Raw genomic sequence first — 22,126 nt, 5'->3', positions numbered from 1 at the left:
AGACTAAGGGTTAATGTTGGGAGATGTTTGAGGGTAAGATTAGGGTTAGACTAAGGGTTAATGTTTGGGGGATGTTTGAGGGTAAGATTAGGGTTAGACTAAGGGTTAATGTTGGGAGATGTTTAAGGGTAAGATTAAGGTTAGACTAAGGGTTAATGTTGGGGGATGTTTGAGGGTAAGATTAGGGTTAGACTAAGGGTTAATGTTGGGAGATGTTTAAGGGTAAGATTAGGGTTAGACTAAGGGTTAATGTTGGGAGATGTTTGAGGGTAAGATTAAGGTTAGACTAAGGGTTAATGTTGGGGGATGTTTGAGGGTAAGATTAGGGTTAGACTAAGGGTTAATGTTGGGAGATGTTTAAGGGTAAGATTAAGGTTAGACTAAGGGTTAATGTTGGGGGATGTTTGAGGGTAAGATTAGGGTTAGACTAAGGGTTAATGTTGGGAGATGTTTAAGGGTAAGATTAGGGTTAGACTAAGGGTTAATGTTGGGAGATGTTTGAGGGTAAGATTAAGGTTAGACTAAGGGTTAATGTTGGGGGATGTTTGAGGGTAAGATTAGGGTTAGACTAAGGGTTAATGTTGGGGGATGTTTGAGGGTAAGATTAGGGTTAGACTAAGGGTTAATGTTGGGGGATGTTTGAGGGTAAGATTAGGGTTAGACTAAGGGTTAATGTTGGGGGATGTTTGAGGGTAAGATTAGGGTTAGACTAAGGGTTAATGTTGGGAGATGTTTGAGGGTAAGATTAAGGTTAGACTAAGGGTTAATGTTGGGGGATGTTTAAGGGTAAGATTAGGGTTAGACTAAGGGTTAATGTTGGGAGATGTTTAAGGGTAAGATTAAGGTTAGACTAAGGGTTAATGTTGGGGGATGTTTGAGGGTAAGATTAGGGTTAGACTAAGGGTTAATGTTGGGAGATGTTTAAGGGTAAGATTAGGGTTAGACTAAGGGTTAATGTTGGGAGATGTTTGAGGGTAAGATTAGGGTTAGACTAAGGGTTAATGTTTGGGGGATGTTTGAGGGTAAGATTAGGGTTAGACTAAGGGTTAATGTTGGGAGATGTTTGAGGGTAAGATTAAGGTTAGACTAAGGGTTAATGTTGGGGGATGTTTGAGGGTAAGATTAGGGTTAGACTAAGGGTTAATGTTGGGGGATGTTTGAGGGTAAGATTAGGGTTAGACTAAGGGTTAATGTTTGGGGGATGTTTGAGGGTAAGATTAGGGTTAGACTAAGGGTTAATGTTTGGGGGATGTTTGAGGGTAAGATTAGGGTTAGACTAAGGGTTAATGTTGGGGGATGTTTGAGGGTAAGATTAAGGTTAGACTAAGGGTTAATGTTTGGGGGATGTTTGAGGGTAAGATTAGGGTTAGACTAAGGGTTAATGTTGGGGGATGTTTGAGGGTAAGATTAGGGTTAGACTAAGGGTTAATGTTTGGGGGATGTTTGAGGGTAAGATTAGGGTTAGACTAAGGGTTAATGTTGGGGGATATTTGAGGGTAAGGGGAACTGATCAAATTAGTTTTGGAGGTTAGCATTAGTCTGTAATGAATGAGGTGGAAATAAGGTAAAAAAAATCCATGTAATGGCCTCATAGGAAAACAGTCCTGTGTTTGTGTGTGTGTGTGTGTGTGTGTGTTTTCAGTATCTCTGTTTCCATGGTTTCCATACCTTTCCTTGAATAGTCAACACAACCGCTGCAAACACTGCAGACCGTCAGCTCTGTGCTGAGTGGAGAGATTGGCTCCAACTTTTACTTCATGCTTCTTACTCCGGGGTCACCTCGTGTATGGGTCCACTGTGTTTACCCCTCCATCTTTACCACTCTACAAAGCTCTCTCTTTATGATCACCTCAGAAATATGAATTAATGATGTTTACATAACAATGTTTTTCTAGACACAGATGTATCATTAACCGTACCATTAAACTGACCTTTTCTACCCTCACTGTCCATTCTCTCAGCTCCACTGACCGCACAGGAGCGCGTTGTAGGTCTACAATCACAGACTGTAGTCACACCTGTTACTCTGCATACTTCTTTAGCCTCCTTTCGCTCTACAAACTAAAGTGCACTTGCACAGTGAAGCTGAGAGAATGGACAGCGAGTGTAGAAGCGAGGTCAGTTTACTGTTAAGGCTGGATGGTGTGTATTATTCTTCCTGGGCTAGTATGTTATGTACAGTGTTTGTTTTTCTATCTCTGTGGAACACCAGTTTAGAGCTATACCCATTCTCTATTTGGGATTCCACAAATAACCTTTTAGAAGTGAAGCCAAGTGTCTCTGCAGCACTCCCAGCGCCCCAGTCCCGTCCGTTCCAGTCTGAAGCACGGTTAAAGATTCATGCTCCAGCTCCCGTTTGTTCCTGTGAGGGTTTTCTCAGGGTTGGGAATGTATTGGGACGTGCAGGTGGCTCCCGGAGCATTTAGCTCTCACAGTGATGTCAAGTGGCCGAGCTCAGCGTGTTTTCATACCAGCCTCACACGCTCTGAAGGGATTAAACACCGACAGTTTAAGCATGTTTAAAGCTACACAACTGAGCCAAAACTTTCTAAATCTATAAAGAATAGTGTGCCATTACAGCCCTCCTAGACGCTAATTACCTCGGGTTAGTAATTACCCTCCTGACTGCAGACCCCTGCTTGAACTCTTTGTCTGTTTCTGGAGGGTATAATCCTGCCTGATACCCACCCTGAACTTCCAGCCCACCGCAGTTTCAAGCGCTACAAAGACCGGCAGCTTCTCGACACAGATCTGTCCGATGTTTCTTAGTGAAGAGGATTAACAGGTCATTTCTCTCTCAACAATCTCTCTCTGTAACAATCATAGCTTCAAATGCCCTCTTTCTATATGTTCTTTGAATAGAAAATGGTTCTATATTGAACCCTGACACCTTCAAATTCACATACACCTCACTCATTCACTCACTCACGTACACCTCTGGACACTCACCCAGTCACTCACACCAGTGGAAAGCGTCATATATGGCCTGGGTTCCCCCAGGTCACTCTACAGTCTGCTTTGGATACTTTGCGTCTGTTTAAATCCCCACCCAGAGGCTGTTCAGTGTTGTGCAGAGTTTTTCAAGGTGAAAATAGTCTAAGTAGCCATTCGTGAGGATAATTAAATCATCTCTTCATTTTTAAAGCAGAGCAGCGGTGCGGCGTGCATGAGCAATCGTCTGCACGTTTCATGTTTCTGGATCTGTTTATTGTATACGCTTTGAGGTTAGAGTGAGGAATCCCGCCTGGAAAAATAATGCACATATAATAATGCACCAACTCGCGATAGAGGGACCGTCGTAAAACGGCACCATTCCAACACTCTCTCTCTAAAAGCTCAGATGAAGTTCAAGTTACAATGCTTTTAAAGGTCATTAAAAGCAGGAGTGTATTATTAATGCTGATATTATGCATGCCTACTGAGGCTGGCCACTTTACTGGAAACCCCTCCCCTGCTGGTCTACAGTTAGACTACAACCGACTCATTAAAGCCCCGCTAGTAGTATTCATTCATTCATTCATTATCTGTAAGCGCTTATCCAGTTCAGGGTCGCGGTGGGTCCAGAGCCTACCTGGAATCATTGGGCGCAAAGCGGGAATATACCCTGGAGGGGGCGCCAATCCTTCACAGGGCAACACAGACACACACACACACACACACATTCACTCACACACACCTATGGACACTTTTGAGTCACCAATCCACCTACCAACGTGTGTTTTTGGACTGTGGGAGGAAACCGGAGCACCTGGAGGAAACCCACGCAGACTCTGGGAGAACATACCAACTCCTCACAGACAGTCACCATGAACGGGAATCGAACCCACAACCTCCAGGTCCCTGGAGCTGTGTGGCTGTGCCACCGTGCCGCCCCCTCCCACAGTTTTACCTTAAAGTTACAGCTTCAGAATCATTAACGCTGACTTGTAATAGGACTTGTACTATGTAAATTTGGAAAGGCGACAGGGTGTGGGATTCAAATTAACTACATTTCTGTTACTACACAAATACAACTCTGGACCCAGTAGGCAATAATTTTAAACCTCATTTATGTGTCTCACCGTCACTGCCTTGGAACAAGACACTGTCCAATGAAATAGGACCCCCATAAAGCAGCTGCATATAAGTTTTACAGCAAGCTGTCCGGTGCCGAGTATGGGCTACTATGAGGTATCAATCACCCAACCAGCCAAAATCCATATCTGACCTTGCTAAAAGCTCTTAAGATGGAATGCCGTCAAATCCTCACAATATTCCATCATACTGGACAAACTCTAAAAACCAACTGGGCATCAGGACCACCACTGACACTTTGAAATGTTTAAACCTTGACTAATCAAATGCCCTCACTCAGTCCAGTTCCTCCTGACCATGACCTCAAACTGACGCAGCAGATGTGAAAGTTAGCCAAAGTCCTTCCATGACTTTACTCGACGGTCTTTCTCCAGGAGAACTTTTAAGTGAGCGCTAGCAGGCTTAGCCTAGCCTCCTGACAGGGCTGAAGCTCACCTGTGAATGACTCGAGGGGACCATCTGACAGGAACATTAGTCTTCCTGCCATCCCTGCAAAACCAAGCCTCTGGGGCCGTTATACGGATATTCAGAGCCGTGTTGATGTGTGCCAGGCCCTTGATGTATGAGAGCCATGGTGAAATTACTTACAGCACATGTGATTCACTTCAGTCTTTCATATATAGAATGTGCTAGAACATCATTCCCTCTTCACGGTAGGCGGCATGCGCAGTGACCCCTCCCTTGACCTCGTAGGTATGTACAGGGCACGTGGCCTGGATGCTGCTGTGCCATTTTTTCTGAGACTTAAGATATAGATCAGAGGTCTGCCTTCCTTGCAATCTGTGCTCTAGATATCGGGACACTGCTGTGAGGATTTCATGGCATTCAGCCAGGAGAAAGTTAGTGAGGTCAGGTACCGATGCTGGATGATAAGATTATGATTAGATTATGAGCCCCACACCTCCACTTTAGGGGCTTACACCCCTCTAACTAATGCTTGCCATTGAGTGCGGTGACTTCAGAGTCATGTGCAGCTGAAAAAGTAAAAACTTTTTAATTTTTTTGAGAGTATAAGGACACAAACTACTTCTCTAAAAAATGATAGAAATTAATAATTAAAATAAAATAAAATTCAATTACTAGAGGGGAATAACCATAAATAACTTACTGTAACCATTCATTCATTCATTCATTCATTCATTATCTGTAAGCGCTTATCCAGTTCAGGGTCGCGGTGGGTCCAGAGCCTACCTGGAATCATTGGGTGCAAGGCAGGAATACATCCTGGAGGGGGCACCAGTCATTCACAGGGCAATACACACACTCACAAATTCACACCTACGGACACTTTTGAGTCGCCAATCCACCTACCTACGTGTGTTTTTGGACTGTGGGATGTAACCGGAGCACCCGGAGGAAACCCATGCAGACACAGAGAGTACACACCAACTCCTCACAGACAGTCATCCGGAGGAAACCCATGCAGATACAGGGAGAACACACCAACTCCTCACAGACAGTCACCCAGAGGAAACCCATGCAGACACAGAGAGAACACACCAACTCCTCACAGACAGTCACCCGGAGGAAACCCACGCAGACACAGGGAGAAGACACCAATCTCCTCACAGACAGTCACCCAGAGGAAACCCACGCAGACACAGGGAGAACACACCAATCTCCTCACAGACAGTCACCCGGAGGAAACCCACGCAGACACAGTGAGAACACACCACACTCCTCACAGACAGTCACCCGGAGGAAACTCACGCAGACACAGGGAGAACACACCAATCTCCTCACAGACAGTCACCCGGAAGAAACCCACGCAGACACAGGGAGAACACACCAATCTCCTCACAGACAGTCACCCGGAGGAAACCCACGCAGACACAGGGAGAACACACCAATCTCCTCACAGACAGTCACTTGGAGCAGGAATCGAACCCACAACCTCCAGGCCCCTGGAGCTGTGTGACTGCGCTACCTGCTACGCCACCGTGCCGCCCTTACTGTAACCGAGGACTGATAAATGCTGATCCTGTTAGAGGTGTGGGTTCAGGAGGCGGGACTCATAGTAGAGAATGAGATATTAACCCTTTGTTAACTGTTGTTTGAATGACCAAATTCTGCACAGTACAGTCATCTTTATGCGTATGTTTATTAATGGTATACTGTATACTCATCGTGTGTTACAAGATTGATAATACAACAACCATTCCCGAATAACATATAAAAAATCCCCCAGCATTACGCTCACTGTATTAATCCTCAGTGGAAGCTCCAATTCTTTGGAGTCGGTCAAGCCGCCCAGTTTGGCATCTGCAGCTTCAAGCTGCCATGGACTGTCCAACCTACACTTAGTGTCAGCTTTAATCTCCGTGTGTCCGAGCTGTGATCTGAGCTTTATTGCTCCCGAGTCAAAGGTATTAGGGCCTTGCCGCCTGGGCTCCGGCGATCAGCGAGTGTCATCAGTGGAACAACAGGGGACTTTTTCTGCTGCTCTGTGTGTGTGGGAGGGTGTGTGTGTGTCCTCTCTTAGGCCATTGCTATTGGATTACGAGCATCAGTACAGCAGGGAACAGAGCGTCAACATTCACCACAGCTTACAGACTGATGGAAAACAAATAAGAAGTGCTCCTAGGGGCCTGCACTTTCAGTCTCAGCGGTGGGAGAGCTTTACAGTTATTTTAAACAGGTCCCAGAGCACTGCAAAGCCAGGCTGCTTTTGTTGTTTTCTCCACCTACGCAGGAAAAACATGGTCTAGCAGCGTTACAGTTGAACCACCAGGTGTACGTTTGGTCGGTGACAGTGTAACAACGGAGAAAAACTCAGCAAGGATTCCTGCAGCTCTACTCAACTTCACATCTACACTTCTGATTAAGGAGAGCTTCTGGATTAAAGACTGTTGTTCTGAGGATGCGGATGAGGAAGTTGGTTGGGCTTAAATGCCTTACATTTTACAGACTTTACAGTACCAGTCAAAGGTTTGGACACATGTTCTCATTAGTCATTGTTGGAATAGGGCTTTTCACTGAAGAGAACTGTGTACCAGCCCCTACCTCTGCACAAGTTATGGTCTCAAACACATTAAGAAGGTGAGCAGTTCTACAGATTAACTCTTGACGAGGCCACAGCTGTTCACTGAAAACCATTTCAGGTGATGACCTCATGAAGCTGACTGAGAGAACGCAGAGAGTGTGCAAAGCTGTCATCAAAGAAAAAGGTGACTACTTTGAAGAATCTAAAGTTTAAAACATATTTTGGTTTTTTGAACACTTCCATATGTGTTCCTTCATAGTTTTAATGTCTTCCAAATTCATTTACAACATAGAAAATTATAATAAACAAAGAAAAAATATTGAATAAGAAGATGTCCGAACTTTTGACTGGTACTGTACCTATGGTCTGAAGTCTCTATAACATGAGGTAAAAAGATCTGAGTCTGAGCCTCTTGCACACTACCCAGCTCCCCCTTTGACTGTCAACAGACAAGAGCCAGCAAATGGAGGTTGAAATAGTCATGTAGTGTGGTCTAAACCAGGCTTAACCCAAACCCTAGCCTCAACACTTGGCATCACATTAAACCTAACCCCAAACTCTACACTAGACTCTACAAATGCGAGTTTATGGATTTGACTAAAATGTTGTTTATTGATTAAACAAGGCTACTGTAGGGCGGTACGATGGCGCAGCAGGTAGTGTCGCAGTCACACAGCTCCAGGGACCTGGAGGTTGTGGGTTCGATTCCCACTCCAGGTGACCTGGGTTTCCACCTGGTGCTCCCGTTTCCTCCCACAGTCCAAAAACACACGTTGGTAGGTGGATTGGCGACTCAAAAGTGTCCGAATGTGTGTGTGTGTGTGTGTGTGTTGCCCTGTGAAGGACTGGCGCCCCCTCCAGGTTGTATTCCCACCTTGCACCCAATGATTCCAGGTAGGCTCTGGACCCACCGCGACCCTGAACTGGATAAGCGCTTACAGATAATGAATGAATGAATGAATGAAGACTACTGTCATGAGGGTAAATCCAGTGTGCCAAGGTGTGGAAGTATGACCAGTTTAACCAATCACCTGCAGAGGGTTCACTTGAAGGAGTAGCAGGACAGACAGAGTAACAAACAGAGAGACAGCATCAGACAGCAGACTCTCACTGAGGGACATACAAGGGCTACAGAGAAGCTGCCCAACTTCATTGTTCTCAATGACAAACCACTATCAGATTATAGGAATATGTGTGATTTGGCAGCCTGTCGTATCTTTCCTGCTCTTCCACTAAGAAGTGCTGAGTAGTCTAGTTCAACCTCATGATGTAATCTTAAACACAAAACCAACAGCAATGATGAAAATGTTAATGTAAAAAGAGCTCTTTTATTGGAATCTGTATCAGTGTCTGTAGTTATGTGTCCGAATCTAGTCGGACAGCTCTTCACTATGTAACACTAGCTACAACATTAACCCCAACCTTAACATCAATCTCAACCCCAACCACAACCTCAGCACTAGGTACCACTGTAACCCAGAAACCACATCATAAACCACACCAGGAAACGTGTCATACGCTTTAGACTTGATACCAGCTTGTTTTGGATCATTTTTTTCAGTGTAAACAGTAGCAAAATGAAATTAGAGATATGAGCTTTGGTGACGATTAGTGCTGTGCATTAACAATCTATTTCACTACTATGATTACAACAGGAGCCAGGGTCATTTTGGTTAGAGATATCATGATGGACCTCATCTGTCACTCTGTGGAAGTGATACAGTCCTGAAAGTGGACGGCTAGCTGGACCATGCCGTGGCTCCTCAGTGAGAAAAGGCATTTTAACATTATCTAAATGAACTGCTTGCTTAGTAATAATTTTAATAAATATGTAAATGCGCCGTGCAGAACGTAGGGGAGTCTCGGGTGAAAGGGATAGCTCTCGGAAATGTGTCAGGTCTTTGCAGGCTGGCATTAAAATAAATTAAAGTAATGGTCCCCTGCAAATGCCAAGTCCATTAGCAGTCAGCTGTGGTGCCGGAGAGGTATGAGGTATGAAAGCTTCTAAGAAAAGGTGTCTAATGTTTGCCATCGCTAATGGTCTACTGGTCATAATGGGTGGAGCTAATTATCTGGCCATTACAGCAATACCTGGATCTGTGCTCAGGAGGAGGGCTACAGAAGACACAGGAATAACAGCATGGTGTTAGGGGAAGCTTTCAGAATGTCAGTGAATGGAGGGAATGAGACTCTGCAGCACTGAAAAACAAGCGACAATAGGTGGTCATTGTTAACAAGGAGTGGTCACTGTTGAGTGGAGTGTTGGCACACAGTTACTGAAGGGTAATTGCATCTCATTGGGAAATTAGAGGAGGTTCTGTCCTCTTGGTTTTTATAAACACTCATTCCCTCAATCGATGCCCAGTCACTGGCTTTGGTCTCCTGGCCTTGTATATTCAGAATGACCGGTTGCTTTTGTCCCCTCCGTTTTCAGCACTAACTTAATAAATCTGAAGGAGTTTGCCTTTGTGAAACTTGCATGAGGGCATTGGATAGTATTCCGTAAGCACAAATCACTATATGGTGAATACTGGCGAGTACTGTAGGGAGTACCATATGCTATATTTTCCACATATTGTGAATGTACAGTAGCAGTCAAAAGTTTGGATATCTTCTCATTCAATGGTTTTTCTTTGTGTTTTATTACTTTCTATGTTGTAAACGAGTGGGTAAGACATTAAAACTATGAAGGAACACATATGGAATTATTCAAGAAGTGTTAAACCAACCAGAATATGTTTTCTTCAAAGTAACCACCTTTTTCTTTGATGACAGCTTTGCACACTCTGCGTTCTCTCAGTCAGCTTCCTGAGGTCATCACCTGGAAAGGTTTTCAGTGAACAGCTGTGGCCTCATCAAGAGTTAATCTGTAGAACTGCTCACCTTCTTAATGTGTTTGAGACCATAACTTGTGCAGAGGTAGGGGCTGGTACACAGTTCTCTTCAGTGAATAGCCCTATTCCACCAACGACTAATGAGAACATGTGTCCAAACTTTTGACTGGTACTGTATAATGAAGTCAGTACCAAATACTATGTGGTGAGCACCAGATGCTAAATATATGAGAAGCACCAGATAGTTTGTATTGGGTACCAAACACAATTTAATCGCTGGAGCACTGGAGTGGGCCCAAGATTTTTGTTGTGAGCACCAGATACCAGGTCATTAAATATCTTTTGCTCCCCTGATAACCATGTAGCTGTAATGTACAAGGCGCTAGGTTGGCGGGATTGAGTCATATGTGTGTGCGTGTGTACTCTCAGGTTTGAGTTTGGTTTTTGTCCCTGGTCTTTGCCATTCTTTTAATTGTGTTAGGTCCAAACCTGCCGAATCAGAAATGGAAAACAACCACGGCCTTGAAGTGCTCCTGCACTCTGACTTCCTTTCCGGCTCAACTGGCATTCACGGATGAGAGGGGAAAACTTTTCTCCTCTGCTTCTGACACGATATAAATTGGGTCATGACAAATTAATCCAGTAATCAGCTGCGTTTCCTGAAGAGCGACTAAATGACGCACACTTCCGAGTGCTTCCGAGGGCATTAGCGGAATGCTGTTCAAACAGAGCGAGGAAGAAAGTGGCGACTCTAAACAAACACGGGGAAAGATGAATGTGGCCTTTGTGCGCGTCGCAAATCCCATTAGCGAAACATCATAAATTAGCGGCGTGGCAGCACACGCGCCATCTTGTGTTTCTTTCCTCGAAAGCCATTGTCTCAACACCCGCCGAGGAGCCGGAGCAATTCAGTAACGCACAAAGCCTTCATTATGCATCTCCACAACAATGAGGGCCGCCGCCTTAAGAGAGCAGCGCCGGAGGACCATCTTGGAAGTCGTGAAGCAATTAAAGGGCCAATAGCATGGAAAGAATAAAGTGGTCTGACATTGCAGTTATCTCCCTGCCCTGTCCTTTTGGAGTCACAGTGTATTTATATATACACACCTATTCAGTCCACTGTAATTAAGCCCCACCTCCTTCTAATAAATATAGGAGTGGTACATTACAGCCAATCAAAACAGAGGCAATAAAACCAACATACTGTACACACATATGCAAACCGCCATTATGTTAAAGTGATCTTTTGTTTCTACACACGTTGTCCATCCTCTCAGCTTCACTGACCATACTTTTTGTAGTTCTAAAATTACAGACTGTAACCCATATGTTGCTCTGCATGCTTTGTTTATTTTTTTTCAGTAGTCAGGAACGCCAAAGGGCCACAAGGCTATCACATTACTGCATTGTGTGTGGTGCTGTAAGCATTGTCACTGTGTGAGGGGAGGTGTGTTTTCCCTGTGTTTGCATTGGTTTCCTCCAGGAAAAACATGTGATGATAAGAGATTGTGTGAATCCCTATACTGATGTTTGTCTTCAAATCCCAATCATAACCACAAAATATTCCATGACTTGGAAGCACAGCACTGCATAAATCTGGGATATTGGGCTTTGGAGTAATGGAATGGAGAACTTCAGTGGAGTGGATTCTGTGGTATTAATACATTGTCATCAGCGCTCTGAAAAGCCTCTTTGTGGAATAAAATTGTGCCTGTTTCGTGTGGCTTTCTAGTGTGACAGGCATGTCTCCACTGAGCTATTCCGGATTAGCCGTCTCCAGATCTGGGACAAGCCTGAAATCCAACTGTCGCGATTCAGGGACAATTAAAGCAGTGTCTTAGTCATTTCTACAAGCAGACTCAGAGCACCTCATTATCTCCAGTGCCTTCTTTCATCTAATCAGGTTCAGGAACAGCCTGTGGGGCGGTGCCCGTGCTCTTTCATCACCACTGATTGGATCTGGAGTTTCCTGGTATGTAACAGGTGAAGGAGGTAAGATATAATCACATCTGACTTTGACATTTCACAAATAACTGGTTAAGACGGATGTTCTTTTTCGAGTGACATACATTCCTAATCATTCTGCATCAAAACCATGGGCTGTTTATGACGGTGATGTAAGAGCCTGTTGTTTCGGTTCGCTTGTGTCTCTAATCATGAAAAAGCTGCATGTAGTTTCAGATGCTATTTTCTGTCATTGTATTAGTGCAGTTTTCAACTGTTGACAGAAACTCCATAGAGTTCTTCGGGACGTATACTCGACCCCTTTTCCACAAGAGAACACAGTCCTAGGGTCTTAAGGAAATGTCTCTGACATGCTTTAGTCAGAAACACTATGACGTACTTCTAGCTCTGTCTTAGCGGCCCTCTTCAGGTCACGCATACTAAACTGACCCACATGGACCTAAAAAACATTGTGCTTCACACACAGAAACCAATAGTTAAGATCGAAAAAGCATTTTCATTCTGAATTGAAGGATTTGTGATTTGTGTTTTACAGTAAAGTGCTTTCTTTCTCAAAAGACAACATATAAAACATAGGCTTTTGAATAGAACAATAGAAATGTACTGTTTCACAAAACTTTGTGATTACACACAGGCAGAAAAATCATGACCGTTCCCTTTGCTCTAAGTGTGAACTTGCAGGGGGTCTCTTGCAAAACACGGGTTCTCCAAAGAGTTTAATATTTCAGGTGGTCCGTGTTCAAGCAGACGTCATGCAGACATGAAAGACTGTGAACTCATACAGACATACTGTGAAATGGGCTCTTTTTATTTTTAATAATTTTCCCAAATTTTTTAGAACATGGAGAATTTTTGAACAGTCTTTTTCCATTCCCTATTCATGCGGTGTTCTCTAGGGCACAATGAGATTATGAAGAATGCAGAGTTAGATTGTCCTGAAAGTTGCTTGAATGGTGATCCAGCTGTTCAGACAGAGTCACATCGCCTCTCATTGGATATGGAACGGATTTTTAGTACCACATTTGAGAGAATTTGAATCTGAACTGAAAAAGTCAGATTTAGTCTGTTGTTTGCTGCTCACATGTATGTGATAGAAAGGAAGAAAATTAATTTGGGCCATGATTTTTTCCCCCTGATATTTATGGACCAGTGGCGGATGCTGGTCTTTCGAGGAGGGGAAGCTTTATTTCGGCCTACATCATAAAATGTGTCGGTTTATTTATACGTAAATTCTACCCCCTGTTCCTTTTTAAGAAAATGATCTGTGACCCTGTCGTACCAACAAGGCGTCTTTTCCAGGGACTTGACTAGTGTCCTCTCAATGGCCAGCAGAGCTAGGCTGCTTAAACGGCCCTGGCCCATGTGAAGTGTGTTCGCCTGTGCTCCCACGGATCTTTACACCAAAGGATCGCTGATTCGCTCATTTCGCTGCCAATCAAAAAGGGATTCAGCCTCAGACAGATCATCCAATCATCATGCAGAAGCTGAGCGTTTGGGCCAGCCGAGGCCAGCCCACTGCCCCATAGACCCCCAGAGACGCTGAGCGTCCGATGGGCGGGACAAAGCATGTCATGGGCATGACACGTCTCCTTTCGCTGCACTTCACTATTGAACTCTGTTTAAAGCACTGTGAAGCTGCGGGAATGATTGAGAGGAAAGCTGCGTCTTTAAAAGTGATAAGAAGCTCATTCTGAACAAAAGTTGAGCGCGTTGTAGTGCACATTTATTCAATGACATGTACACACAACAGTATATATTTGATCACTTACATTTTAGAAGAAGCTGAGCTTCACTTGCAGTCTTAGAGCAATCGCCGCTGTTATGTACCATTTGGATTCTGTCTTGTTTCCTGGGAAGAATATTTTCTCAATCTTTCATTTGCCTATTAACAGAAAAGCATAAAACACACACTGTAAAAAAATATTTGTAAAATTGACTGTAAAAAAAAACGGCTGCTGTGGTTGCCCAAACTTCACCATAAAATATACTGTGAAAATGTATAAGACATTACAATACTTTTTTCATCAATGGTAAATGTTACTTTTAAGAACTGTTTAATTTACAGTACTTTTCTGTTAAAAAACATATACACTGTAAACACCCCATATTATTTACATTAAAAAAACATAAAAACATTAAATACTTCAAATAAATTTGAAGTATCTGGGTTCCACACTCCAGCGCTTAAACACAAGCTGATGGTGGACCTTCCTGACCAACACACATCTAGTCACGCATCAAAACTAAACATGCAAAGAAATACACATACACACAAATACACAAAATAATCGCCCCAGACCGACCCAAAATCAAAACGCCTCAAAGAAAATCACAGAAAATGTGGAGCAGCAAGGCATGCTGGGAGCTTCATAAGTAGACTCTCAGCTCCTCCCAGACCTTGGACACTGGTACCGCCCATTATAGTTTGTGCATTTAACAGTGAAATAATGTATTTTTTACAGTAAAGAGATGCAAAAAATTAGTGTTCTGACTAATAAAAGTATTTATGGTTTTTCACTGTTAAAGAAACTGTTTTCAACCTTTTTAGAGTTTACGGTCATGGTTTTACAGTTTTATAACTATAAAATTTACAGATTGAACAAGCCTACAGGATTCAATCCACATTCAAACGTTCATTAATTTTATAACTATGTAATTATTTCTTTCTTACATAGTATCAATAATGTGATAACAATGTTACCACAAAAAAACTATACAAATCCATACAAAATCAATATACAGTAGTTGTATTTATTTTATTTTTTTAGAACAACAGGAAATTTAAAATAATAAAAAAAATCCATCCACCAAAAATTTTAAAACTGCTGTTAACACAGTGCCAATGGATAGCTGAACAGCAGCCTGGAATACTGTTAGCATCAGTCTGAGTGATGAGGAGCCCATCTAGGATTCTATCAGCTGTGCCATTACTGAGGATCATACTCTCAATCCCCCGACATTAGGGCCAGTGTTTAGGCAGTTGGGCCATGCAGGAGGCCTCTTCATTTCACTTCAGTATCTAGTACCATTATGAATAGCAGATATGGCAATGCTTCAGCACAAGCTCCACACAACAGCCAGATGTGAAAAGTGCGGTGGAGGTGAGGGCCAGCTCTGCTGTAATTGGCCAGGATAAGCATGGCAGTCTTCTCTGGCACCTGCGGCTGGTCTGCTATTGGTGGTGTGTTTACATGCCAAGCAGCCCCCCCCCCTGGCATGCTGCTGTGGAGAGATTGGCATGGAGGACATGTGATAAACATCTGTCAGCACAAGGCTGGGGGAAGTGGCCCGAGCTTCCACTCAGATACGAGCACACAAATCAAACCCAGGTGAGCTTCTCAACCCCAGATAAAGGCTGGGAAATTGCGTTATGCAAACGAGGCTCGGAGCCAGGCAGCCTGCCTCGATTCCGGATTCAGAGACTAAACGTACGGTGAGATTAGTGAAGGAGAGAGAGAGAGAGACACAGAGAGATAGATAGATAGAGAGAGAGAGAGAGAGAGAGAGAGAGAGAGAGAGAGAGAGAGAGAGAGAGAGTATAAAAGGGGATAAATAGAGCGGGAAAATATAGCCCACCCAGCATTGGGCTATGGACTAGGTGTATGCTGTCTTGTGTGGTGTGATGGCACTGGGATATGGTTTGTGATCCAAACCTAATCATCCAACATCAGCCCTTGACCTTGCTAATGTTCTCTTGGCTTAGTGTCATGAGATCTTTGCAGAAACATTCCATCATAATCCCTTCCCTGAGGAGCAGGGGCTGCAGAAACTCTTTATTACAACACTTGATTTGAGAAGAAGCCTTGGCTGAGCAGGTGTCCAGATGCTATTAGCTCTAAAGTGTATTAATGACTGTACTAGTGTGCTGAAGCTAATTTCCATATATTCCAATGTCCTACAGTGCTTTACTTACAGTCACACTTGCACTAATCAGCTGTTCTGCTGTGTAAAGCCAAGCTTAAACCCTGCGGTTTCAGCACCATGGACAGCATCAGGGAGTTCTGCTGTAGAACAATTGTTTCTAGACAAGAAATCACTGCCAATTGAATAACTACCAGCAGAATGAAAACAAGCTGCTAACAGAAATCAGAACAAAAAACACCTGTAGTATTACTGCAGATTTTCAGATGCTGATACTCAGTAGTATCCAATGAATTAGTTCAATGAATTTGGGACGTTGTGTAAAACAAATAAAACCTATATTCAATTAAATACACTGCAAAGACGAGATATTTAATGCTCAGTGTCTTTTTCAGGGACCTGCTTCTTTCAGCAAGAAAATGCCAAGCCACATTCTGCACCTGTTACAACAGTGTGGCTTCGTAGTAAAAGAGTGCAGGTACTAGAATGACCTGCCTGCAGTCCAGGCCTGTCTCCCACTGAAAATGTGAGGCACATTATGAAACGCAAAATACGACAACAGAGACCCCAAACTGTTGAGCAACTGAAGCTGTACATCAAGCAAAATTGGGAAAGAATTCCACCTACAAACCGTCAACAATTAATGTCCTCAGTTCCCAAATGCTTATTGAGTGTTTTTAAAAGGAAAGGTGAGCTAACACAGTGGTAAACATGCCTCTGTCCCAAATTTTCTGGAATGTGTTGCAGGCCTCAAATTCAGAATGAGTGAATATTTGCAAAAAAAAATAAAAAATAACCTGGAGGTTGTGGGTTTGATTCCCGCTCCGGGTGACTGTCTGTGAGGAGTTGATGTGTTCTCCCCGTGTCCGTGTGGGTTTCCTCCGGGTGCTCTGGTTTCCTCCCACAGTCCAAAAAAAACACACGTTGCAGGTGGATTGGCGACTCGAGAGTGTCCGTAGGTGTGAGTGAGTGTGTGTGTGTCTGTGTTGCCCTGTGAGGGACAAGTTCCCTCCAGGGTGTATTCCCGCCTTGCGCCCAATGATTCCAGGTAGGCTCTGGACCCCCCGCGACCCTAAATTGGATAAGCGGTTACAGATAATGGATGGATGGATGGATGTTTATCCATTTTATCATTAGACATCTTTCTTGTACACCCTGGAGAGGGCGCAAGTCCATCACAGGGCAACGCAGACACACACACACATTCTCTCACACACTCACACCTATGGACACTTTCGAGTCACCAATTCACCTACCAACGTGTTTTTTTGGACTGTGGGAGGAAACCAGAGCACCCGGAGGAAACCCACGTGGACAACACACCAACTCCTCACAGACAGTCACCCAGAGCGGAAATCGAACCCACAACCTCCAGGCCCCTGGAGCTGTGTGACTGCGACACTACCTGCTGCGCCACTGTGCCACCCCTCAAAACAGTATACATTTTTTTCAAAGGTCCATTATGCCTGGGGCAAACGAGGGACGAGGGACACCCAACACATTACAACATTTTCCCCATTTTTTCCCCTCAAACTAGATATAAACAAACACAGCAGATGGAAGTGAGACAATAACCCACCTCTGCTCTCATTGGTCTATCCTTCAGCCCTGACGTTAATGTCGTGTTTCTCCAGCCTTAAAATCAACCCATGGGCCAGGCATCAGCTTCTTTAGTCCAGACAAGGGTTTATAAAAACTCACAACATTTTAAATCCATAAATGTGTTTTCTTTGATTAAAAAGCTACAGGAAATAATTTTGTGTAGCAACTAAAAGCAGATCTGCTATTCTCAAACATTAATGAGCTCTTTATTATAGAAACCCTCGTCCTAAACCTAGCCTTAAGCCTAACCCGAATACTAAACATAAGTCTATGCCTAAAGATTAAACGGGGCAGGACTGTCTCCTGTGTAACTTTCTCACACAACAGTTTACAGCACTGTGTCTGTAACTCCTCTTCAGTCGTAACAGATACTTTGAGTGGTTTTATTGAAACAGTGCCTCCAGTGGACAGGTGCTCACTCAATGATAATGAAATAACCAGAGACAGCTACTGCAGCAGAAACCACCTGGTAATACTGCAACATACTGAGGAAAACAGGCACAAGGTAGAATTCAAGTAGCATATTCAAGCAGTTGGTCATTTTTGTGGGAATGTGTGAATGGTTTGCGGTTGTGTGGGTCAGGAATGGGTCTGGACGGTGGTTTATGTATATGGTAATGCCCAAGAAAAGGCCTCTGGTATAAGTAGCAGAAAGCGGTAAATGTCAAAAGGACAATTCAGAGCGATTCATCCATGCTCCGGAACAATTTCCTCTTTGAAAATGAACCAAAAGGAGTGTTAAGTTTAAGAATTGAACGTTATTGACTCCTGCTTTTGGACTTCTTTGACCTTTTCCTCTTGGCAGCGGTCCTAAAGACCCTCCGCTCTTCAGTTGTTGCTTTTTGTCTATGGCTTTTTGTTTCTTTATTTTCGCTGTTAAGACTCCAAGCCGAATTATTCTAGCGATGTTAGTGGAGGTTATAGACTAGGGTCAGCAATCAAAGGGATGATTAATTCAAGCCCTTTTGATGCACCACTTGAAACACCAGAAAAGAAGTCCAGAAAAAGGGGAGAGTCAGCAGAGAAAGAGAGAGAGAGAGAAAGAGAGAAACTGACAAGACAAAGTGAAAGTGCTCATGACCTTCAAGTAAGTGATAAGAGTGAAAGAGATGGAAGGGCGGCGCAATTTAAAAGATGAATCCTTGAAATGCTCCAGTGGAGAGGGTAATAAGCAAGGCAAACCTTGCCTTTTTTCCCCATGATCACAGCAATCATGAGGGGGACGCGGTGGAGGAACGCTGGAGAAAAAAAAAGTGCTGATTCAAGGACGGTCGCTACAGTGGGAAGCGTCCTGCCGAACAGCTGCTTGAGAGCTCTTTGAGCTCATCGTCTTCAAGCTGTCGCTGAGGGGTAAAGAGGCCTTTAGACACCACCTCTGAGTAAGTCCACACACTTTAAGGTCTTTCTAGTGCTGCCACAGACATCCAGCTGGGTTGTGTCCACACACTTATGCAAATGACCCATGTTCTGATTGGCTGTGCTGGGCCTCTTTCTGGAAGCAGGTGGAACTGCTCCATTCAAGTTCAGTGTGATTAAGAAAACGGTTAAAGAGTCAATGATTCGTTTTCTGTAACTGCTTCATTCTGTTCAGAGTCACACCTGTGGACTATTACACACATTCACCGAGTCACTCACACCTGTGGATAATTACACACATTCACCCAGTCACTCACACCTGTGGATAATTACACACATTCACCCAGTCACTCACACCTGTGGATAATTACACACACTCACCCAGTCACTCAAACCTGTGGACAAATTTACACGTTCACCCAGTCACTCACACCTGTGGATAATTACACACATTCACCCAGTCACTCAAACCTGTGGATAATTACACACACTCACCCAGTCACTCAAACCTGTGGACAAATTTACACGTTCACCCAGTCACTCACACCTGTGGACTATTACACACATTCACCCAGTCACTCACACCTGTGGATAATTACACACATTCACCCAGTCACTCACACCTGTGGATAATTACACACAATCACCCAGTCACTCACACCTGTGGATAATTACACACACTCACCCAGTCACTCAAACCTGTGGATAATTACACACATTCACCCAGTCACTCACACCTGTGGACAAATTTACACGTTCACCCAGTCACTCACACCTGTGGACTATTACACACATTCACCCAGTCACTCACACCTGTGGATAATTACACACATTCACCCAGTCACTCACACCTGTGGATAGTTACACACACTCACCCAGTCACTCAAACCTGTGGATAATTACACACACTCACCCAGTCACTCACACCTGTGGACAAATTTACACGTTCACCCAGTCACTCACACCTGTGGACTATTACACACATTCACCCAGTCACTCACACCTGTGGATAATTACACACATTCACCCAGTCACTCACACCTGTGGATAATTACACACATTCACCCAGTCACTCAAACCTGTGGATAATTACACACACTCACCCAGTCACTCACACCTGTGGATAATTACACACATTCACCCAGTCACTCACACCTGTGGACTATTACACACATTCACTCAGTCACTCAAACCTGTGGATAATTACACACACTCACCCAGTCACTCACACCTGTGGACAAAGTTACACGTTCACCCAGTCACTCACACCTGTGGACTATTACACACATTCACCCAGTCACTCACACCTGTGGATAATTACACACATTCACCCAGTCACTCACACCTGTGGATAAATACACACATTCACCCAGTCACTCACACCTGTGGATAATTACACACACTCACCCAGTCACTCACACCTGTGGACAAATTTACACGTTCACCCAGTCACTCACAGCTGTGGACTATTGCACACATTCACCTAGTCACTCACACCTGTGAACTATTACATACACTCACCCAGTCACTCACACCTGTGGACAAATTCACACATTCACACAGTCACTCACACCTGTGGACTATTACACACATTCACCCAGTCACTCACACCTGTGGACTATTACACACACTCACCCAGTCACTCACACCTGTGGATAATTACACACATTCACCCAGTCACTCACACCTGTGGATAATTACACACATTCACCCAGTCACTCACACCTGTGGATAATTACGCACATTCACCCAGTCACTCACACCTGTGGACAAATTCACACACTCACCCAGTCACTCGCACCTGTGGACTATTACACACATTCACTCAGTCACTAAGTGGACCATTTCACACACTCACCCAGTCACTCACACCTGTGAGCCATTTCACACACTCACCCATTCACACACACTCACACTTGTGGACCATTTCACACACTCACCCAGGCACTCACACACTCAGAACTGTAGACCATTTCACACACTCACCCAGTCACATGCACACACACATATGTGGACCATCCATCCATCCATCCATTATCCACCGCTTATCCGGGTCGCAGGGGAAGCAGTCTGAGTAAAGAAACGCAGACCTCCCTCTCCCCAGCCACCGCCTCCATCTCCTCCGGGGGTATACCGAAGCGTTCCCAGGCCAGTCAACACATGTAGTCTCTCCAGCGTGTTTTTGGTCTGCGTTGGACATGCCCGGAACACCTCACCAGGAAGGCGTCCAGGAGGCATCCGGACCAGATGCACGAACCACCTCAACTGGCTCCTCTCGACGTGGAGGAGCAGCGGCTCCACTCCGAGTCTCTCCCGGATGTATGAGCTCCTAACCCTGTCTCTAAGGGAGAGTCCAGACACCCTGTGGAGAAAGCTCATTTCAGCCACTTGTACCCACGATCTCGTTCTTTCGGTCACTACCCAAAGCTCGTGACCATAGTTGAGGTTTGGGACATAGAATGAACGGTAAATCGAGAGCTTTGCTTTTCTGCTCAGCTCTCTCTTAACCACAACGGACGGTACAGAGCCCGCATTACCACTGACACTGCACCAATCCGCCTGTCAATCTCATGCCTGTCAATCCATCGTTCCCTCACTCGTGAACAAGACCCCAAGGTATTTAAACTCCTCCACTTGAGGCAGGATCTCACTTCCAACCTGGAGAGAGCACTCCACCCTTTTCCGACTGAGTACCATGGACTCTGACTTGGAGGTGCTGATCCTCATCCCTACCGCTTCACACTCGGCTGCAAACTGGTCCAGCTAGAGCTGGAGGTCCCGGCTCAATGAAGCCAACAAGGCCACATCATCCACAAAAACCAGACATGGAATCCTGAGACCACCAAACTGGACACCTTCCACCACTTGGCTACGCCGAGAAATTCTGTCCATAAAAATTATGAACAGAATTGGTGACAACGGGCAGCCCTGACGGAGTCCAACTCCGACTGGAAACCAGTCTGACTTACTGCCAGCCATACAAACCAGACTCCTGCTCTGTTTATACAGGGACTGGATAGCTCGTAGCAAAGAGCCCAGTACCCAATACTCTTCGAGCACCCCCCACAGAATACCCCAAGGGACATTGTCGAATGCCTTCTCCAGATCCACAAAACACATGTAGACTGGCTGAGCAAACTCCCACGCATCCTCCAGGATCCTAGCGAGGGTAAAGAGCTGGTCCTGTGTTCCATGACTGGGGCGGAATCTGCATTGTCGGACTCTCCTCTGGGGTCCCCAAACTCTGCTTCCTCTAAGAAAGATGTGCTGGTGGGATTCAGAAGATCCTCAAAGTATTCCTTTCACCATCTAATGATGTCCCCAGTCGAGGTCAACAGTTCCCCACCCCCACCATATACAGTGTTGGTGGAAAAACACTTTCCCCTCCTGAGTCACCTGCTGGTTTGCCAGAAACTTCTCGGAGCCGACCAAAAGTCATTTTCCATGTTCT

The 22,126-nt window shown here is 44.5% G+C and overlaps 1 pseudogene; it reads right to left on the bottom strand.

The window, feature by feature from the left end:
• Positions 1 to 22,126, bottom strand: part of LOC136676301 (uncharacterized) — a 57,649-nt pseudogene that overhangs the window by 27,228 nt on the left and 8,295 nt on the right.

This window comes from Hoplias malabaricus, chromosome 2 (genome assembly GCF_029633855.1).
Source record: "Hoplias malabaricus isolate fHopMal1 chromosome 2, fHopMal1.hap1, whole genome shotgun sequence".
Lineage (NCBI taxonomy): Eukaryota > Metazoa > Chordata > Actinopteri > Characiformes > Erythrinidae > Hoplias > Hoplias malabaricus.
Note: the sequence above shows the minus strand (reverse complement) of the source record. Positions and strands in the feature narration are given on the sequence as shown.